Below are 21,082 nucleotides of genomic sequence, written 5' to 3'. Positions count from 1 at the left end.
TCCAACAAGAGAGAAGCAAACGGGGTCGGGTTGTCGACCGTGGTTGGATGAAAAGTTGATAATATATTAGGAATAAAAACAAAAAACAAAACATTGGTGCTTTCAAAATTTGTGTAAATTGTGGTGTGACACGGTGAGGATCATTCGCCCGCTTGTTTCAAACGAACTCGAGTGTCACGCAAGAAGCTTTTGGTGATGATCAGGTAAACACTAGGCAGTAGGTGTGCCGAAGAAGTACACGCAGTTGGTGAGAAATAAGCTTCAGTTTGATACGTCTATCAACCGTAACCTCAATCAATAATGCAAAGAATGATTGCCAAAATATGCAACACAAGTACACTGACGATCGCACTCACATGGTATGATCATATGATCACATTACAATGACACTTCCATCTTCGTTTCGTAGCTATCAAAATGATTAAAAAAGACCTCGTCAAAGGTGTAGTTTGTCTTGTTTCGCGTGGCAGTGGATGGGGGAAGCGATATTAAACGAATATTACATTTAGCATCCATACCTACTACCGCTTCCCTGTGTGAATGTCGACGTGTTCCATGCTTTTATGGAGTGATCTCTGTATACACAACCACACCATTCTAAATAGGTATATTACTCAGTCGGGAAGCGAGTTGTGCAAGTTGTGACTGTGGGAACAGGTGGAGAACAAACGAAACAAAACACATCATTGCAAGAATATGCTTTCAAAACTGCTCTCTTCCACGCTAGGAGGTTTTGCGGCGTGTTTGACCGGGTTTGGGCTCTCCGGAATGGGGTTAACTAAAGAGGTGTCAGGATCAATCCGCCCCGCAATCAGCTATTGGATACATTGAAGGATGCTTAAAGAAACGAGGGCAATCCGAACCAAAATTCATACAGGAACAAACGAAAGTAGGAAATATTAGTGTGTGAAACGCGCAACGCATGTAACGGAACCGTCTGCAACAATCAGTACGTTTATAGATTTGCTGGAGGATTAACACAGTGAGAAAGGTAGATAAATCGGTGTGAGTGCGTTTAAAATGAGGGCGGACAAATGATCTTACGGGCGTGGGGTGAAGACAAATGATGAAGCGACTGATCAATGTGTATATTGTAGCTTGAATGTTCCTGCGCTAAAAATCTCTTACTGCTTTTTTACGCACACTTGTGAACCATAAACTGCATGCCTTTCTAAGTATTGTTTCTTTTGTTTGTTTGTATTATTTTTTTTTTGGTTGCCGAACGATGTAAGAGTGTATTTTTGGGAATTCGTGTAGTAAACCGCGCGTCAAGCGTAGAATGAAATGAGTTTGCGTGCAGAAAACGGGAAGGTCCCTCCGAAGGAACCGAAGTGATACGACGACGATGACAGGGAGGGGACGGTAGCAAGTGATGTCGCGTGGGACAAATTTGTAATGTGTTGAGAAACAGACCAGACTAATGCAAAATGTATGAAACCTTAACAGAAAACGGAAGCTTCCAAGCTTGATGAACGGTAAACTATGTAAAGTAAAACAAAACGACTAAGAATAAAGATGCTGCCATTATAAAAACACGAGCTTTATGGAATGTTTGTTTGCGTTATTTGGTGTTTTTTTTTTTAACGAAAAGAATTATGCGCGTAACCAACGGCAACGCGGTACAAGGTGTTAAAACAAGTGGTTTGCGTTGCGCTATCATTGTGTTTGTTCCTGGGATGCGTACGCGCAGTTGATCTTCCACGCGTGTGTGGTGCCCGTTTGATCATGTGTTGCATAATGAGCTTATGTTTGGCTTGCGTGTCTGTCCATGGTAGCGGTGTGTGGTGCGTAAACCAATCCCGTGCGTAATGTTGTTAGAACTAGCCAACACGTCAGGATGGCCGAGCGGTCTAAGGCGCTACGTTCAGGTCGTAGTCTACTCTGTAGGCGTGGGTTCGAATCCCACTTCTGACAAAAGGACGTTTTTTTCTCATGCTCAATTTCCTCCTTTACAATAATAGAATGAAATAATAGCTTAAATAAAAAAAAATTATTGTAAAAGAGGAGGTATTCATGGCGCGCGTGTACACTCATACATATACACGATGATGGTTGTCGTTGTGTGTTTGTAATTGATTTGTGTGTCATTAACAATCACTTCACAGCGCCTAGATAGCGCTAGATAGATAGATTATATAGAAGAAAAGTACATGACAGAAATGCATAGCCTCTTTGTCTATTGAATGAGAACCTATTTCTGACTTAAATATTAAAGCAATAAGAAATGCTATCTTTATTGTGTACGTTTTTTTATTTGATAGCTTCTTCACCATTTCGTCACAATGAAATACAGTGCAATTCATGGCTGGTTATGCTTTTGCATAATGTGTAGTGAGTGTACTTAAATGCTTTGTTCTTTAGCTCAGATTGCACTTTGATGTTGTGTTCTGTGAAATTCTTCTGAATTTCTTTGCTACACTTGCTTTGATACCGGCTCACTTCATTTACGCATCTTTAATCAAAGTGGTACATTTATAATACTGCTATAAATAAGTGTTGGTGTCCGATTCGTGGGAGTTTGAGAAACAATAGACACGTCAGGATGGCCGAGCGGTCTAAGGCGCTACGTTCAGGTCGTAGTCTACTCTGTAGGCGTGGGTTCGAATCCCACTTCTGACATTTCGAAAATCGTTTTTTGCTGTTGTTGTGGTTTTGTTTTGTTCAATTAAAATTGTCTTTACTCTCATATTGTTTGTTACACGTACCAAGTAGTAATATAATCCGTTAAGATCTTAGTTGGTTGTGGTTTTGTTTTGAAGATAATTTTCTCTATTAAAATGTTGAATTTTAAAATGCGGCTTGTATGTACCGTATTATAAAACATGCTACCGTACATGAACTGTAGCTTCGATTTTATTCATAATGTATTAGGAAAAAGGGTTTTTTTTAAACAAAGCTTATAGACTTGCATATTCATAATAATTTAGCCTAAACAAAAATCTAATCTAAAATTCATATTTGTTAAACAAACCATTTAATTACGCTTCACTCTTTCATCAGAAATATGCATCCGGAATATCAACTCCTCGTCAACAGCTTCGTTATCCTTATAGATTACTTTAGACATTTTTACCATATTGAAAGAACTTAAGACGATGTCCTTTTTGACATCACTCAACTACATGATAATCCAGTTGCAAACTTCACTAATCGCATCTCGTCTGTTGGGCTCAACAGATTAAAGTCTACTTCTTCCAAACTTCTCGAACATTTTCCTATACTAAGTTCATAAAAGGAGTATTAATAGAGATGTACATTATAAACTTTCACCTTATCCTAACGTGTGAATTTTATAAAATAGTTTCATGCACGTGTAAGATACCCCTTAAAGGTTTTAAAGGCGAAATTTAGACAAAACAGTCCATCTTATGCAAGGAGAAATGCGGCACATTTTAATGGCGTTTGAAAGGAGCTTTACATATTCTTAAAATAGATTTTATTCATAATCTAGTAGGATTCGCGATGGTTTTACGAAACAATAGATAAGTCAGGATGGCCGAGCGGTCTAAGGCGCTACGTTCAGGTCGTAGTCTACTCTGTAGGCGTGGGTTCGAATCCCACTTCTGACATCTCTTAACCATTGTTTTGCTTTGCAAATGGCTCAATATTAATAATTAGGGTAGCAGCAACAAAGGGAGGAAGCAAAACAACAAACACATTCAAATATATCCCCCTTTCTACATCTCACACAACACTACCTTATATTATAAACTCAACAGCGAGCAGAAACAATAATACATATGTGGTGTTTTTGTATAATATAATAATATTTTTATAGCAACAAAAAAAAAAAGATAATGGAAATTAATTGTTCTTTTGTTAACCTTACAACCAGGCTATTACACTTACGTATAATGTATTTTAATGTATTGTATTAGTTGCGCTGTTGGTCATACCGGAATCATTTTATTGTTTGTTGAATGAATGTTGCAAAATATTTTCTGGAATATTTTAAATTGTACGATTCAAGGGATATAAATCTGAAGTTTTATCAAGCTATGAATATGTCTGTATCAGCAGAATGTTTGAAATAGGATTATGTGCTAATTTTGTTTAAGTGTTACACTCTTGTTAAATCGTCTCGTCCGAAAAATATGTGTTGATTTGTACGTGTAGAGTGATGTGAATGTGAAATGGCTCATTGTTGGTATGTAGTAACTTTACGATAGGAAGACGTTAAATTCAAGTCAGGCCCTCCCTCTTGCCAAGGGCGTGGTAACCGGTACGAAATGAATCCGTCGGTTTCCGACGAGTCAGGATGGCCGAGCGGTCTAAGGCGCTACGTTCAGGTCGTAGTCTACTCTGTAGGCGTGGGTTCGAATCCCACTTCTGACAAACGATGCTTTTTTGTTTTTTTTCTGGGGGATCGCCACAGTAGTCGTTTTACTTTTACTATTGCCTTATTCAATACTCTTTGAGTATTATTGTGATGTTTGCATGTTTTTTTTCGCAATGCTAATAAAAACAATATTTTTTTAAAGCAGTTATTGATTATGATACACAATAGGAACACGTGTGAAACGTGGATATACCAGTAGAAGAATAAACAAAAAAGCATCGTTTGTCAGAAGTGGGATTCGAACCCACGCCTACAGAGTAGACTACGACCTGAACGTAGCGCCTTAGACCGCTCGGCCATCCTGACCGTCGAAGTAGGGGGGAAATAAGCGCCTAGAAATGCTCCAGCTGCTGACATCATGGACCATTTCCGTGTACGCATTAAATTTTCATAATTTGTTTGATGTCAAAGGGGCGTCAGAGCATCGGTATAGAACATTTGTCTAAACTGCAAACTGAAGAAAATAAAAAGCTACAACGCTCCCCAATTTTCCGAAATGTTAACGTTCTATATACTACTCTTACCAATCACTAACAAAGCCAGGAACAACCATAAAAAAGTTTTTTCCCCAAATCTACATGCTGCTTTAGCGTTCTAAAAATAGCATCAACATAGCGCATAGCGGCACCTAGCGGAAACCATACAAACATGAATCAATGTTCATTGAAATGTTTCATGGAAAATTCTGAAATATTTCACGCAATATTTTTTTCAACAATTTGAGAGCAGCTGACCGGTCGTAATTACGCTTAAGAAGTTAATAGACTTTTAGTGACATTCTTTTAATATGACATTAAAACCTTACCGTCCAATAAAGTCGAACAAATTTTCGTAAAAGTTTACAATTGTTTTATTTGTACATATGTAATATGAATAGAATGAGGAAACAACTTATTGTTAATTGACCAAATTGATATTGACCAAACAGAGGGTCCTGTGATACGAATTAGATTTAAATTCAGCTTAGATCTTCAGCGACACGTTATTCAGCAGCTTTCTTCCTTCTTTACCGGCACAACAACCTTAAGAGGTCGATACAAGAGCTACTATTTCTGGATTTCTTCGACTTAATTTACCCATATTGGTACCAAATACACTCCCGCGATGCCCCAATTTCCCCTGGCAAGAAATCAAACCATTAATCTTCTACTTGTCGTACTATTTCATATTCTGCAATAGGACAATCAAAGTAAAAGCTCAGAGTACCTTACAGCACTGTTGTAGGAGGACTCTTTGAACGAGCTGAGAATTATCCATATAAATAAACAACAAACGTTCTGTTATTCTCTATTATTGCCATTTAATGGGATTCCCCAAACAACAGATCGAATACACAGGGTAACAGTAAATGAGCTAAGTGAAAGTCAAAAGTCAAATATGATATTCCAAGGACATCAAAATAAAATTTATGCTACTTATTGGACATCCGGGTGTAGAGGGATGACACCTGTTAGAAGGTGGAGATATATGTCTATGTCATGTATTAAGGTCCATCACCAATTAATTGAGCTGGAAAATTCAAATATGGACAAATAATTCGACCATTGTAGGGGTTAGTGATGGATCATCATGATCATCACCATCATCGGAAGATTAACGCCCCAAACTACAGTTGAGTGAAACGATACGATATTTTCCTTAACAGATTAACAAATAGCCGTAACCTACGTACAGGAATTGGCGTACACATTGTATGTGCATTGCCCAACGCCCTGTGCAATCAAAGTCGATTAACTAGTTTCGGAAGAAAAACCGTTAAAATGTAATGTAACGGTCAACCATACGAACAGGATTAATGGTTAGCAAATGTCTTTGAGTTCATTATTGCTATACTCTAATCACAGGACGAGACCCAAATAAGAAATGCCCTCCTAAGATATGAGCACCATTAGTTCAAGGGTCACCGAATGGGATGCTTTTAATTATTCGCAGTTCATACAATTGCCATCAAACTGAACACGGTGCTTGCTTGTCGGAGAGGGTAAAGAAGGGACAAAAATGTGAAGAAGATGTTGTTCCCCGTGTTCCACCGCAGGGTGATAAATCAGTTCTGAATTACAGCCAAAAATTAAGGAAACTTTGTCCGCTTCGTAAGATTCGCTTAAGAATGCTCAGTGGCCGATCGGTCGATACGGTTGTAGTAATATTAAAATACGCTTCCCAGCGTCACACACACACACACCCTTCACCCAGGGGTTGGAAGTGAATAAAAATAGTAAAACAAGTTTTATCGCTTGTAAGCACAACATCCTCGACCGGGGGGTCAAACCCGTACCGTGTAAATGGTTACAAACTAACTACTTGATTTGACCCGTCTATGAGACTGTTTTTTTTTCTTCTCTCGCTCTCCGCTTAGTTTCTCTGCTTCTTGACCGTTGGTCAGCAGCAGAACGACCTTTTTTCGGGTTTTCGGCCCGGAAGATGAAGGGTACGATTGAGCCGTCTCGACGTCTCGAGGGTCAATCCGAGCCGAGCATTGGTGATAATAATAATTAGGATGAAACCAATCTAATTCTGTGCAACTTTCCACTGGCAGGAGCGCGGCGGCTCGGAACGGGGATGTCCCGGGATGTCCCTTAAGGGCATCCCGAACTTGACCTGCCCTGTTGACCTGGTCAGCGCCGCTTCCATTTGCATTTGCATATCCGGGCATTGCATTCCGTTGCGTGAAAAAAAGTGTCCTTTTTGGTGAAGGTTTGCCAAAGCCAAAGGGTCAGTACAGTCAGTCGGGCCGGTGTGCAGTGTGAGAAAAAGGTCAGCATTAAACCCGGTCGACCGGTCGACACCAGCTCCGTCCATCCTGAGCAAGCTGACCAACTGCCGAGGGAAGTCGAACGGGAGCGCGACCTTTTAAAGCTTAAGAGTGACCTTCCGTTTCGATTGCCAAACCGTGTTAGTTTCGGACCTTAAAATTAAAATTTCCTTCCCATTTAAGTTGCTCCTTTACGTCCGTAGATGCTCCTGGGGCCAAGTGTCATAACCCCCGGTGGGCATGTGCCCGCTTGACCAATGGTCAGTGCGAAGCGTGTGTTAGTTCACCCCGGAATGAGAGTGTTGCCGACAATTTGTCGACCGGACCGGACTGACCAGTGGGAAAATGGGCCTTTCCCGGGGTTGAAAATCCGTGTGTAACTACATCATAATATAAACAACCCTTACAGCAGTAGGGCCGGACAGTGATTTTACCCTCTTTGGAAAACGTATCATCGGCTTTTGCCGATTGGCGGGAGCGAGCCAAGATTAAGAAAATGTTCTTCGGCAAACCCGTGTCGGCAGAACGTTTATTAAATTAAATCTCGTCCTGGTCAGTTGGCAGAGGCACTCGGACCATTTCGGGCAGGGGTCCTACGGGGAGGGCGTTTTTTTGAAGGGTTCGGCCTCTTCGATTAATGAAGCCAGGGGTTAGCTTACACGAGACAGCATCGTTTAATAATCGGTGTACCACTTGCAGAAGAAGATCTCGAACAAAAGGGTGCCTGGCTCATTTGCCAATCACCGGTTTCGACGATGGTCAAACGAGGCTCGAGTCGGTTGGAATTTGAAAAATGGCGCCCGATAGTTTTGCATTCCGATGTGAAGAGATTGCTGACGATTAGGATCACTTATCATTTTTAGCTTAAAATTAGATCCTGTTGAGGGAAAGACCACAGTTATATTATATGAAACATAAGTGAATGATGTTGTTCGTGAATAATTGTACAAACATCATTAAAACACATGTTCTATTTTAAAGAAACATGAGTGCGTTGACATGCAAATCTTCTTTATACAATGTAATATACATAGAAGGTTTCTAAAAATAAGAAATAAAGGACAAGAACGATAGAGATTACAAAAAAACTTGTGATAAAATGAATAAATATAAATGGAGATACGGATAATATAATCATAATATACGAATATGAAATAAAAGGTTCAAAAAAGAAGAGTTTAACAGAAAATACTGTGAATTGTGACGATACCAATGGAATAAAAATTCTAAAATAATGTAACCAATACACAAAAAAGGTTAAGAAATGGCATAAATTAAAAAGAAACTACAGCAAATGTTTACGATAACAACCAATGTTGATTGTAAATTTTAACATAATGTGCTGCTTACATTTAACTCTAAGGTACAAAGGAAACACTTTGTCGCGTTCTAGCCGTTAATGAGTTCTAACGGACCACCAACGGCCAAAAGCACTTTGTGTTGCTTTTTTTAAGGAAATAGAAAAAAAATAAAGAAGATGGTCTCGGAAAAGGGGTAATAGACACAAAATCCCCTCCCTGTTTTGGGAGGAAGAAAAGCGAAACAGCAGGACAACAAAAAAAAAAGCTGCACAAACTTTTCAAGAGATAAATGAGAAGAAGCAACTGAACCGGAAGAAAAGAAGCGAACGAAAAAAAAGGAAAAATCCCCGACGATGATGATGAATATTCCATCGAAAATTGGCAAAACGGGATATAAATCACAAACGGAAAGGGGGAACAACGTGAACGGTTGGCCAGGTGGTGGAGTCGTCGTTTGGACTCGTTGTCCGCGGTACCTAAGCAGGACTCGAGCAGACTTAAAGCTAAATAATAACTGTTACAAAGCAAATGGTTTGAAACAGTTTTGAAGACGTAACAATAAGACAGTTTTGACATATAACGGCGACAGTAAGGTAACGTTTACGACAAGAAGTTCGAAGTGGCAAAGAAAAGAAAACGTAAAATAAAACAAGCAATAAGAAAATACCGAATTTGTGCGATGGAAAACTAGGAGAGTGTAAACGAAATGCAGCTCAGAGGGAAAAAGAGAGAGAGAGAAAAAAGGAGTAAAGTAGAACAATTTTTGGTAAATCTCCCACAGCAACTAAAATTCTACTCGCAGCTTTTCACTCACTCTGGGTTTTTTCATGCTTTTCATTACATTAATTTTTCGCGTTACAGTTGATCGCTCGCGACGCATTTTTCCATTGTCTTAAACTCTTTTCGTTTTATACACTTTTCGTTTTCCCTTTTCTTTCCCGTGCCTTATCTCTTCCATCGGTTGTCCTTCTCGTTCGGAAGCTGCTTTGTTGCACGAGTTTTATTTTCCTTCAGTCGGTGGGCCAAGCAATTGGCTTCTAATTTTGCTCCTGACGCAACGAAAGGTCGTTCGGTTCTTATCTAAGTGTGTGTTTTTTTCCTCTTTGTTTTGCTTTCGCGCAACGTCTTACATTCTGCTCCGTTTGCGTGAGAAGGTTCCACGGGATGGGAAATAAAGGGGTGATGAGTACTTATTGCTCCGGTCCCGGTGTGCGTTGCTGCCCTTGCTTTCCCAACGCATGCTTAGATGCTGCGATTTACGAAGGTGGCGGTGGTTTTTTTTTTGTTGCTTCTTCTTCAAACCCATCTCCAGACTGTCCTTGACTAGTACCATCCCGCTTCGGCGGCCGTGCTGGGAATTATGACCGTGTTGCAAAGGGAAGAAAGCCGGGATGGATGTGTAAATTTTTTATATTATTTTTCAGTCATTATGTACATCGTGCAAGCAGGACTTGCGTGTCGTCTTCGGTCTTCGGCGAGTCGATAGTGGCAATGATAATATTAGCAGCAAAGGAAAGGGGGCACTGCCCGGGATGAGATGAATCGTCTGCCATTTGGAATTGTTTTTCCATATTCGCTGTGCTTTATGTATTTTTTTCTTTCCCTCTAATTCACTCACCCCTTTCTGGCGGTGGCCAGGATAACGATCACGGTTGGGAGTTTCGGTTGAGCGTCGACACGTTGTGTGTGTTTTTTTTGCTCGATTGTCTTACATGCAAGCTGCCTTAAATGTTTTATGTATTTTAATATCATCCAAGTATTGGATTGCACGTTGCTTGCTAGGGTTTCCCTTGGGAAGCGTTCCGAGGACAATGTTTTCAATTAATTAATTACTGATAAATTTATTTCGGTCATCATACAGCAAAACTAAGGATATAAAACTTAAGAGAAATTTACAATAAAGAGAATGTCAACACAAATTTGCTGATTAGATAATTAAAAGCTTAACGGTGAATTAAATTTGATGGAGATAGAGTCGGACTACGACTCCAAAAGAACAAATAAAAAAGGTATAAATCAATAGAAAAAATAAACAAATCGCTTCGAACGACTGCTAAATTAAACAGGTAAAATGTAAATAAAAAAAACAATGTGTCAATAATAAAAGTTTCACCACTCAATCAGCAACGAGCAAAACCAAACGTTGCGTAACGGAAAATGAGTTTGAGCAACTTTTTACGAAGCAGCTGTAAATAAGAGAAGCTAAAACAAAGGAAAATCTCCCCGATTTTGCTGCAAAAGAAGTACCACAAAATGAAAAAAAAAAAAAATCCCGAACCTACTTAATCAAAGGATTGAGAGGAACCTTTTTTTGTGTTTGTCATTTGCACAATTTTTTGTTTGTTTATGTTTTGGTGTACAAAGTTTCTTAACTAACTGATCAAAATGAGCTAGCGGCCGGTGAGGCGAATATCCGGTGCATTTCAAAAAGGAAGTGGAACGAAAAAGTTTAAGCTGTAATTAGAATCGTCACTGAGAAAATTTATCTAACGGGGTAGAAAGCTAAATCTCTGTGGCAAGTAAGTGCATGTGGATACAACATTGTCGATACCAGGTTGGTGGGTTATTGGTTGATGCAAATCTAACTATCAGGGATTTTTTAAACTTCAACACCTTTGCGTTACACCTCGAAACCCCGACGGACGAGACGAAGCGTCATAAATCTTTTCGAAGATTTTACACGCTGCACCAGCAAGGGTTTCAGAAGCAACCGGAGTAACCCTTCACCAGCCACCTTCACCGTGAACCAGGCTAAGCTAAGGCCAAACTTTTCTTGCACGTTTTACGCGGCTGACCAGGACCGGGAACGGGGCGTGAAAATGTTGTGCCAAAAGTTCCCATCCGCTTCACAATTTGATGAACCTTCTTAAGGGTTGTGTGGGCACGTGATCGTGATCCTTTTCCACCTTTTCCACGAGAAGCTAGCTACGATTAAGTTAATTTTCACATAGTTTAATGTTGTAAGGGCTTATTTCTTTATTTATATTTAATTTACTGTTTTACTGAATGATCAGAAAAAGCTATGAAAAAAATATAGAATTTGCCATTAAATGAAAATTCGGCTTGATTAAAGGAAGTTTCCACCCCTTCTCGTCCGTACCACACACCACGCTGTATATCAAACGCAAAAATTACCATTACCGTCCGGCAAATTACGATCTCTCCTGCCTTTCCTTCCTGCGCCATCGGACCATGCCCAACCGGGGGAGAAATTAATCAAAGTGCCTTTCGTTATTGCGCCATGTCACATACGAAGCCCACGCTTGTACGATGTACGAAACGCGCATTGGCTAAAGATAAACATTGGCCACCCCCACCGGTGGATGGACCAAAATCCAAATCCAAAGAGCCGGGACGATGGGTTCGAAATCGACAGGCGGACGGACGGACGGTATCGAAAATAAGCATTTTGATGAAGATCTTTAAAAGAAACTGGAATTTGTAATGAACCAAACGATTCGGAGTTGACGGTGACCGCGGATAAACCGAGCAGTCGGAATGAGGGAAGGGTGAGGCACTGGGCGGTAAGGGTGTAGAATATCAAACAAGCTACACGTGGATAACACACGGTATGGCGGTGGCGGACATGGATGGAGCGGGTATCTGTAAGGGTTGCAAGGAATTAAGGATATGTGTGGTCTGGTGTACGCTTGTGTGATGTGTGGTGGAAAAGGTTTTCCACGTGCGGTACTCGAACGATTCGGTTGGCTTTCGATGGTTTGACGGTTGGCAGTGGGAAAAACGGACCGGTTCATCGGTATGTGCTATGCTCCCTTGTTATGTGGCTGCTGCAATGGAACGCGAAAGAGTGGACGTTCTAAAACAAAGGATTGAAGTGCGGGAAAAGCGCCCGCAACGGGAATGGTGCGGAAGGTTCCCCTCCCCTGCGGGTGGGAAAATGTGAACATGAAGGAAAATTGTGTCTTTGGTTTGGTGTTGGACACGTACCAGCAACTGAAGACATTTGAACATTTATGGAATGTTTGAGCAGCGCCATCTGTGGAGGGGTGACTGAAGTGAAAGTAAAGCGGAATGCGGTGCGGCAGTTGCGAAAGCATGTTTACTTGGATTAAATTAAAGGCATATACATTTATCGCAACTAAATTATCGAACAAAAGTTGCGCTACATTAATGTACACGGACGCAAACCGTTAAGAAGAGTGAAACAGTTGTACTTTATGCTGCAGCATAAATAAAACCCTTGTTACGATTGAAATTCTGTTAATTCTGTCCAGCTTACGGGGGGGAACGAATTATACATGCAACGTGATTTGAATTCGTTTCACCACACCGGAGAGCTGCCGTCCTTTCAGGCTGACCTTTGCTTTCGAAGTGGCCAACTGGTACACTGGTGTGTGTGTGTGTGTGCCATCGTGTCCGAGAATAGCACGTTCAATTTTCCCGCTCCCGTTACCGGTGTCTTTTTGGCGCGATGGGCTGAATACAATCACGGCATGGATGGAATTTTTTTCCGTTGGGAAATTCACTAACAAATGAAAAACAAAAAAAAGCGAACCATAAGGACGAAGAAGAGAGGGATGCGTGTATGGACGATGCAGAAGATATCGTCGTCCTCTCCCGTCTTTACAACGAGAAAGGGTTGGGCTAGAACGGGATTGTGGACCAAAGCAACACGAAATTGGGGGGTGATGAGATCTCTCGTGTGAAGGACGTGCAATGTGAAGAAGAGCATCCCATGGACGAGCGGAAAATAAAAAAGAGAGAACGAGAGGGAAAGTGAATTGAAATGTTTCGGGGATAAATGTTGAAAGTAAGAGGGAATGGTATTTTTATAACAAGTTGTATAAAGTTTTGGTTTCGAAATTTCGTTATTTTCTATGGATAGCATTTCAATATTGAAATTCTTATGTTGTTCGGATTTGATACTTTTAACTAGGTTACCGTATGCCATACCACCCAACAAAATTAGAGACGGCAAAACTGAAACATATTGGATAGTTCTATTGTTGGTAGCACCGGATACAGACGTTGAAATAGAATAAAGTTCTTAAATCTTGTATCCTTATGATCTTTAGGGTTAATATTAAATATTATAAATCAAATCTTAAATCTTGAAGATCATTTTGTCTCACCTAGTGTGGGACTTATCATCATTATGAATCTCCAAAACAAACGAATGAATCTGAATCTCTAATGTGAAGGTTTGTACATCTTTAACGATTCATTTATTTTGATGCTCTTACGATTCATGCGTCTCTAAAAAGGTATGAACCTTCAATGATCCTTGACTTATCCATTCTTAATTTTCTGCTTCTGCTATACTATTTTGAATTATTTTTTCTCTTAAAGTGACTATTTTGCCACATAACTTGAAAATATTGCAGGAAAAATGAGAATCTTTCGAGAGTCAACTAATGATTCATATAACTCTTCGTAAATGATTTTACTCAAAAGATTCATTAAGTACCACACCTGCTCTTGTTATCGTAACGGAACATTTAAACTGGTTAAATTGTCCTGATGACCGCACAGAATAGTACAATGCCTTTATATGAATATCTTAAAGTTCAATTAATTTAGCATTTAAATGTGATAAATCACCAAACCATTCGTTTGACAAAACTGTTACAACTGTACTTTCCCCAAGTCGTCCAAGACGAAGAAACTTAACTGGACAGTCGAGATTGAACATTTTCCCGACACCCTCCGCCAGCCGTATCAACCCTTCCCAAACACGACAAAGAAATCGCGAACGGGTTAATGGCGTATGCCGCACGGGAATTGGAAAATGGGGACCGAAACAAACAAAAATAGCAGTACACGCAATGGATCGTACGCACACCATTAAGGCCACGATTTCCCTGTAGTGGGATGGCAATGATCACAACGAGAAAGAGTTTTGTAGCCTAGTGGAGAAAACGACACGACAAAAAAGGAGAATGAAAAAAGTCTATACACACACTATGGAAGATACTTTCCTTGGAGCAGCAAGAACATAAGACGAAACACAAAACAAAAAAAAAACATAAAGTGGAAAATACGTACCAGTTCAGTAAGCAGGGCACCGGAAAATGGACACAACCGATGGAAGTAGGTGGTGGATAAGAAAGAAACTAAAAAAGAAACAAGAGTCCACACGAGAAGAATCTCACAGCCGGAGCTTGTTCTAGTTTGCTTGGATCGTTTCTTTTTTGTTGCTCCGCTCTTGACCATTTCTTTTCACTTCTATCGGAGGTTTTCCGCTTTGCTTATCACTGACAACGTTGAAGCTTTTGCTTGTAAAGACAGTTCCTCTGCTCTGCTTGTTCCTTCCCTAACGCACGGCCAACCATTTTATCATCATTCCTTCGCCTTGTGCCTTCTTTTCGGTGTTCGGTTCCGTTTTTTTTTTGGTTGTTGCTGCTGTGACTTCCTTCGGGCGGCTCGGCCACGTCCTGCATAAAGGGTGAATTTTTAATTTGATTCTTTTTAACTTTCGTAATGACGATAAATTTAATGACGCTGTTATATAATTTATCTGAAAATGAACGCACGCGAAACGTGAACCGGATGCGTTGCGTGAAGAAGGAAAATGCGCAAAGAAACGCACTTTGGTTGGGGTACTTTTTTTTTCTCTCCACATTTTAGTGGAAGGAGATGGTTGAGGGCAGTCGCCCTGCCCGAATGTAGGAGGAACGTCCATTTTTGGCCCCGGTTTCCATTACTTGATTGCTGATGCTGTGTGCTTGTGTGCGAAGGTCTGGTTGGGATCCGGAGCGGACAAGGTAGCAAGAACAGCAACGGTCGCATGTTAATGGCGCTGTTCATTTGCGCCGCATCATGGAAGGGATTTTTGGCAAGCGTGGGACGTGGCAAATACGTGGCGATGAAAATAAATTTTAGTGACACGAACTGGACGTTTGATAGCGGAGTTTTTTTTCGAAGTCGAGCTAGACAAGTGTTGGCGAAAATGATTGTGCGGCAAAGAGTGTTCCTCGTGTCTTAAATGTCGTTATTTTCCTACGAGCGTCAACAAAATTGGCCTCTTCGGTAAAAAGGATACTACTGTCAAGTAAATTGCATACTTTAAGGCGCTATATTTTCTAGGGTTATATTTGTATGTACATATAGAAGAAGATCGCCTTATACTTCGAACTTGAAAGCTTTAAATTTCATTTTTTTCTTAGATTTTGTTTTGAATTCTCAAGTGTTGCATCTACTGGCGCATCCAAACGACCTTGATGCACATACAGGGTTACAGTTCGCCTAAAATTATGCAATATACGACATTTGGTTATATTTTTCTTAAATTTTCAGCCTTTTTCTTTATTAACTTACGTTGCAGTTCCATGAAAAATAATCTTTTCTGCTTGTAAATTATAAAACCAAATGACTCGCAATATCAATTACTTTGCCCTTTTTTCATCGTTTGTTTTCCAAACCAAACTTCACTCTTTTCACACACACACACATATTCAGGCTGCGTTGCACAGCATCCGGCAATAAAGTATGGACTTTGGCCAACTAAACACTCGTTGCTGTATGCGAGTGGCCCACTGAGATCACAGCTTCGCCAGGATGATAACGACACGCTAGTGTTGCAGGCTGGTGGTCAAACAGATCGCGACGGGAGAAGAAAATGGAACGGTGTCCCGGGAAAATAATGCGACCCTCCCATCCCTCCCAGCACTCTACGCTTTTCTTTCACTTTCACTTTTGCTGTGTCCAGTACGGGTTTTTGGGGACAAAGTGAAGCTACTTTTGTGTGTTTTCTCCTATTTGTTTTCTTATTTTGTTATCTCTTTCTAACATACAAGGACACGCACACACACACATACAACCATAGAGTGTGTTTGCATAGCTGGACCGATGGACCAAAGCATCCGAGTGGGTGGTTTTAACATATAAACACATTTATATATCAAATTGTTATTATACGCACATCTGCCCCCCGGAACCGGAAACTTTCCTTACCGGAATCGGAAACAAGCGCACACACATACACCCAAGTGTGGGTGTGTGTGTGTATGTGGAACCGACGTGGGGAAAGGGGGAAAAGATGATGCTCACACATGCAGATGTGTGTCCACGAAAACGAAACGGACGCGTCCAGAGTGCCGAGCAAGAACCGATGGACGACACCGTATCCCCGTACGGTTCGGGTCTTTGGAGCGCTTGAATGGGGAAGAAAATAAACCAATACCAGTGCCGTTTTTCACCGAATGGACGAGGAGAGCCAGCAAGCGGGACCGGCGTGGATGAAACGGAACAAGATCTTCACAGCGAATGGTGACCGTTGCTGGGTGTGCTTGGTTGGTTGAGAAGCAGGAATTTTCTCCTGTGCCGTTGATGGTGAAAACAAGGGAAGGATTGGTGAGAAGGAATGTAAATGGGTATGGGGGCCAAAAAACAGGAGGAATCGGCAGAGCGGGCCTTACATGTGGGTGGGAATTGAGATTTTGTAGCATTCCTCTCTTCCCTCTACCATTCCCCGCCGTGAAAATCCACCGCGAAGGACACACATCGATGGAGGAAACTTTCCCTTTTCGCTGGCCTTCTGGTTGCACTAGTTTTGAGGGAGTTTTCCAATTCCGGAACTGAATGCTGTACTGTTGCTGCTGCCGCCTGGTTTTCTCTATCGATCGGTCAGTGCTTCTAGGCACGCTCGTATGGACACAGGCGGCACACATACCGGTCGAGAGTGTTTTCGCTTGCCCACGTACGAGGGCTGTGGGTGGATACGGTATGGACCGGGGCAAGGGTGGAGGTGAATGTTTTATTATAATATATGTAAAACCCAGCCATCGGCATTAGGGATGTGTACCGGAGGGAGAAATAATTTTCAAATTTCTAATGCCCAAGACATCTGCATGCGTTCCGGTTGTCGTCCTTGCGCTCGCAGCACGTGAGGGACGCCGAGGCATGCCGTAAAATTCCGTTGACCTCCGGGTGTGTTCCACCACCGGGGTCAGGGTGGAAGGCGGATTGGAATGGACCGTGCTGGCTGGACCCTGGAAGCAATCCGTTTCCAGGGCAGAATAGACAACACACAGGGTGTCATCTAATGGGAGGCTAAACAGCTGCGCGGACGAACGCGTGCAGGGCGAATGGATATTTCAGTGTAGTGCGCGGAAACGCAATTCACCCGTGGCTCTTCACACTGGCCCGATTGCTCACCGACCGTGCGGGGAAAGATAAATCTCTTGTCCGTTTTTGGTGCGATTACGGTGGTTCGGTCTCATGGGAGCACGAGCAGATTGGTGGTTGATGGAAAAGGATTTCTAGCTAGCCAGCAAAGACGGTATTGTAGTTGCAGGTCAGCGAAACTGTCCCGTACAATGTGTGGCTGATTGCTTAAGAGCATCTGTGAGGGGTGCCATTAGTTAAGTTGTTCGTTCCTGTAATGGATTTCAGTGTGTTTTTTGCGGTTAGACTTTTAAATGACCATGGAAAACGTTTTTTTTTGTAGTTTTGAGTCCATGCAAGCCTGTGTATGGCAACAACTCTGAATGAGGCTTTGTTCGTATTGGACACAATGGGTCGTCTGATTATTTAAATGTAGCTCCATATGGGTTTAATTACTACACATCAGTAGTCTTATAAACATGCTATGCAAGAGTAAGCAACGAACCCGTTTGACGACAAAGTCCTGGGGGAACAGTGTCTCCATGTTTAGGGAATACCATGCACGAAGGTATTGAAATTTGAAAGAAGAAAGTAAATCTGAAGTTTTATGACTACAATATTAACATTGTGTCCCAACACTAGAATAACACTGGACAAATGAGCCATTTAAAGGTGTATTTTGAATTTTTAGAGCTAATTAGCGCCTTTAAGGAGTAGAAATAACAAAAGAGAACAATTAAGCAAGAACGAGGAAGATAAATAAGGAGATATAAATAAGAAAAGCGAGATAGAGAGAAAGAGAGAGAGAAAGAAGGAAAGGAAGATAGAGATAAGTGGAAAATGAGAACAAAACAAAAGAGGAGAGAGGATACCAATTTTGTTGCGCTTAATGTATCTTTGGAGAAGAGTCATGCAAATGAATCTTTAGAGAGTGAGAGATCATGAACATGAGTCGACTCTCAAAAGATTTCTGAACCCGCAAACATTCAAATCTTTTTAGTTTGAAGAATCCTCATAGATTCGTGAATCTTCGTTCGCTGTCGAATGCATAGCGTTATTCATTAGAGGATGAGTTGATAACGACTCCTTAGAGATTCATGAATTTTTGAGGATCGTTCAATCTTTGTGGATTCATGAATGTTTAGAACAGAGATTCATTCGTTCAGTGCAAAAATTAATTAATTAACCTACACTAGTCACAAGGGTTTTTGCCTCATGTTAAACATGTTAATCGGATCGTAGGAAGTCTTGTTAGTAGTTTCGATCCAATTGACAGGTAATACAGGTTCAAAAATTCTATTAAATTTGGAGCATAATTAAAATTTGATTTAATTTGTTTACACCTTCCCAAATGATGTTTAAAGCTATTGAACTGAGTATATTTGTTCCTAAGTAAAGTATTTTTTCTATCTTTGTCTTGCGTAAAAGCGTAATAAGTGTTGTTTTTTTTAGATGAATCCTCTAACCCTCTTCAAGTTTGTAGTACATAACTATTCTCCGCACATTCAACTAGACCGTACATCACCCCCATAACACATGGCTCTAAACGTCTGCTGTTTTGACTGATGGTAAATCAAATACGCGTCCTAACAAGCTCCACTCGCAAGCGGGGGGGAGGTTTGGTTGAGTTCTAAGCTGCCTCAAGCATAAATAAATCCCTTCTCACCAAAGTACTGGCAAAGTCTGCGGCGTTTAATTAAGAACAAAACCAACCAACAGTACAGTGTAGTCGACAACGAGCCACGACCACGAGCTTCATCTCGAGCGGGAGTATAATTTAATATTGACTCATAAATTAAACTTAATAAAGTCACACGATCGACGTGCGGCACCAGCAACGGAATGGGGTACGGGTATGTGCGAGATGAGGCGAACTGCCCGAAAAGTACATTGCATGGGAATTAAGGGTATGCTCTAAATTCCCATACAAAGAAACACATACACACACACACACACACGTCATGGTGCGGCTTATCTTCGGTTATCGGCTAGTGGGAAAACTTTAACCTATTGCATGAGCGGTTCTTGGAAGATTCGGTTATTCGCGTGTGAGGTGAAACTTTGCAGCAAAAGAAACAAAACGAACCTTTCGGCCAGGAGGTCAAACCCGGTGGGTTGGGTACGATTTTGTAGTTAATTACAGCAGCCCGATGGCTGCCGCTCTGGCATGGATGTATCCCGTACGCACATGCGAAAGTGTTGCAGCGTTTAATCAGGGGATTAAATATTGAAACGGAGTTCGCTTTCTCGATTGGCAACCGAAGCATGTTAGGTGTTCAATTAGATGCTGTTGAATATTTGAAGATTGTATGTCTAGAAATGGTTGTGAGGTGTGAAAATCCGAACATAATTTACACAGCATCCTTAACGCCACAGTGGCACGTGTGTGACAGAATCTAAAATTGTTAAATGAGCATTTAGTTGGAAGTTTGTTATATTTCCTTCCCGAATGTGTTGCAATGGGGGGTTTATTTTTGACCGTATTGATGGAACTAGCTCCGGGGGCTTTCAAAGTAAAGTAGATAAATACATGAAGGGAAGAAAAAGGAAACTCAAAATCAATCGAACGACACGAGAATTCCATTTAAATTTCAAACCCTTTTCGCAATCAATTTTATTGTCATCTCCGATTTATTTTTACTTCAAGTGAACTGTCGCACAATTCGGTTGGCGCATTTGGAGTTGGAGAATACTTTTTTACTCCCCTTTCTTAGAGATCTGGTTGCAGCTCATCTTGGTCAAGTTGGTGAAGGGTAAGGAGGGACGAAGTAGGCGGAAAAGTAAAAACGATAAGCGAAATAAAAGAAAAATCTTTCCTTCATGATGAGGCAAGGTGGGATCGGATCGGTGGAAAGTCATCTTCGGGGAAAGCTCCATCCGTGTCCAGCCCACACCACGCGCACCAATTCAGGTTGAGGAGTTTTCATTAAAAGCATTAAGGACGTGGATTGGCTGACGAGCCTTTGACGAACACCTCGGGATGGGCGATAGGAAGGAACCGGTATCGTGCCACGCGGGGAATGTTTAAAAAGATTTGATTTTTTGTTTTATACCCAACACGTTTACGTTGTTGGTTCGCTTTTCTTCCTCCCATTTCCCACCCAACACCCGTTTCCGCGTCTTTTTTTTCCCATCGACTCTTGTACATAATTATTTTCTCTTCTTTTTAATTGCCAAAATGAGCTCGAACGATATCCGGGGCGGGTTTTCGGTACCGGGGTGTGTTAAAGAATGGGTGAAATCACTGTGACATAAAGTGTTTCTATTAATGGAGCCGGTGCACAAAAGGAAGGGAGGAAGCAAAAGGGGCAGCCCGCAAAGATGCAGGGATGTATACCGTTTGGACATGTGAACGGGTGATGAATAAAATAGATAGCGAAAAGAAATCCATTTACTTGTACATACCGATCAGCAGTGTACATATACAGCACGCGCCGAATGAATGGGCGAGGAAACGGGCCGGAGCATGGGCACATTAAGTAAAAATTTAAGTCAGGTTTGTCGTTTTTTGCTTTGCCTTTGCGCCTGCCATGATTTTATCACTTTTCTTATCAATATTACTGTTTTATGGCGCAAATTTTTACTGCATCATCATCATCATCAACGAGGAAGGGAGAAGAAATA

The 21,082-nt window shown here is 41.2% G+C and overlaps 5 non-coding genes across 5 annotated transcripts; 4 read left to right on the top strand and 1 right to left on the bottom strand.

Annotated features, from left to right (window-relative positions):
* Positions 1-1,831: 1,831 nt before the first annotated feature.
* Positions 1,832-1,914, top strand: Trnal-cag (transfer RNA leucine (anticodon CAG)). The gene has a single exon. It is a non-coding gene; the product is annotated as a tRNA-Leu (tRNA).
* A 622-nt stretch (positions 1,915-2,536) lies between these two features.
* Positions 2,537-2,619, top strand: Trnal-cag (transfer RNA leucine (anticodon CAG)). Its single transcript has one exon. It is a non-coding gene; the product is annotated as a tRNA-Leu (tRNA).
* An 867-nt stretch (positions 2,620-3,486) lies between these two features.
* Trnal-cag (transfer RNA leucine (anticodon CAG)) lies at positions 3,487-3,569 on the top strand. Its single transcript has one exon. It is a non-coding gene; the product is annotated as a tRNA-Leu (tRNA).
* A 683-nt stretch (positions 3,570-4,252) lies between these two features.
* Trnal-cag (transfer RNA leucine (anticodon CAG)) lies at positions 4,253-4,335 on the top strand. Its single transcript has one exon. It is a non-coding gene; the product is annotated as a tRNA-Leu (tRNA).
* A 227-nt stretch (positions 4,336-4,562) lies between these two features.
* Positions 4,563-4,645, bottom strand: Trnal-cag (transfer RNA leucine (anticodon CAG)). Its single transcript has one exon. It is a non-coding gene; the product is annotated as a tRNA-Leu (tRNA).
* Positions 4,646-21,082: the final 16,437 nt, after the last annotated feature.

This window comes from Anopheles marshallii, chromosome 2 (genome assembly GCF_943734725.1).
Source record: "Anopheles marshallii chromosome 2, idAnoMarsDA_429_01, whole genome shotgun sequence".
In the NCBI taxonomy this organism is placed as follows: domain Eukaryota; kingdom Metazoa; phylum Arthropoda; class Insecta; order Diptera; family Culicidae; genus Anopheles; species Anopheles marshallii.
Note: the sequence above shows the minus strand (reverse complement) of the source record. Positions and strands in the feature narration are given on the sequence as shown.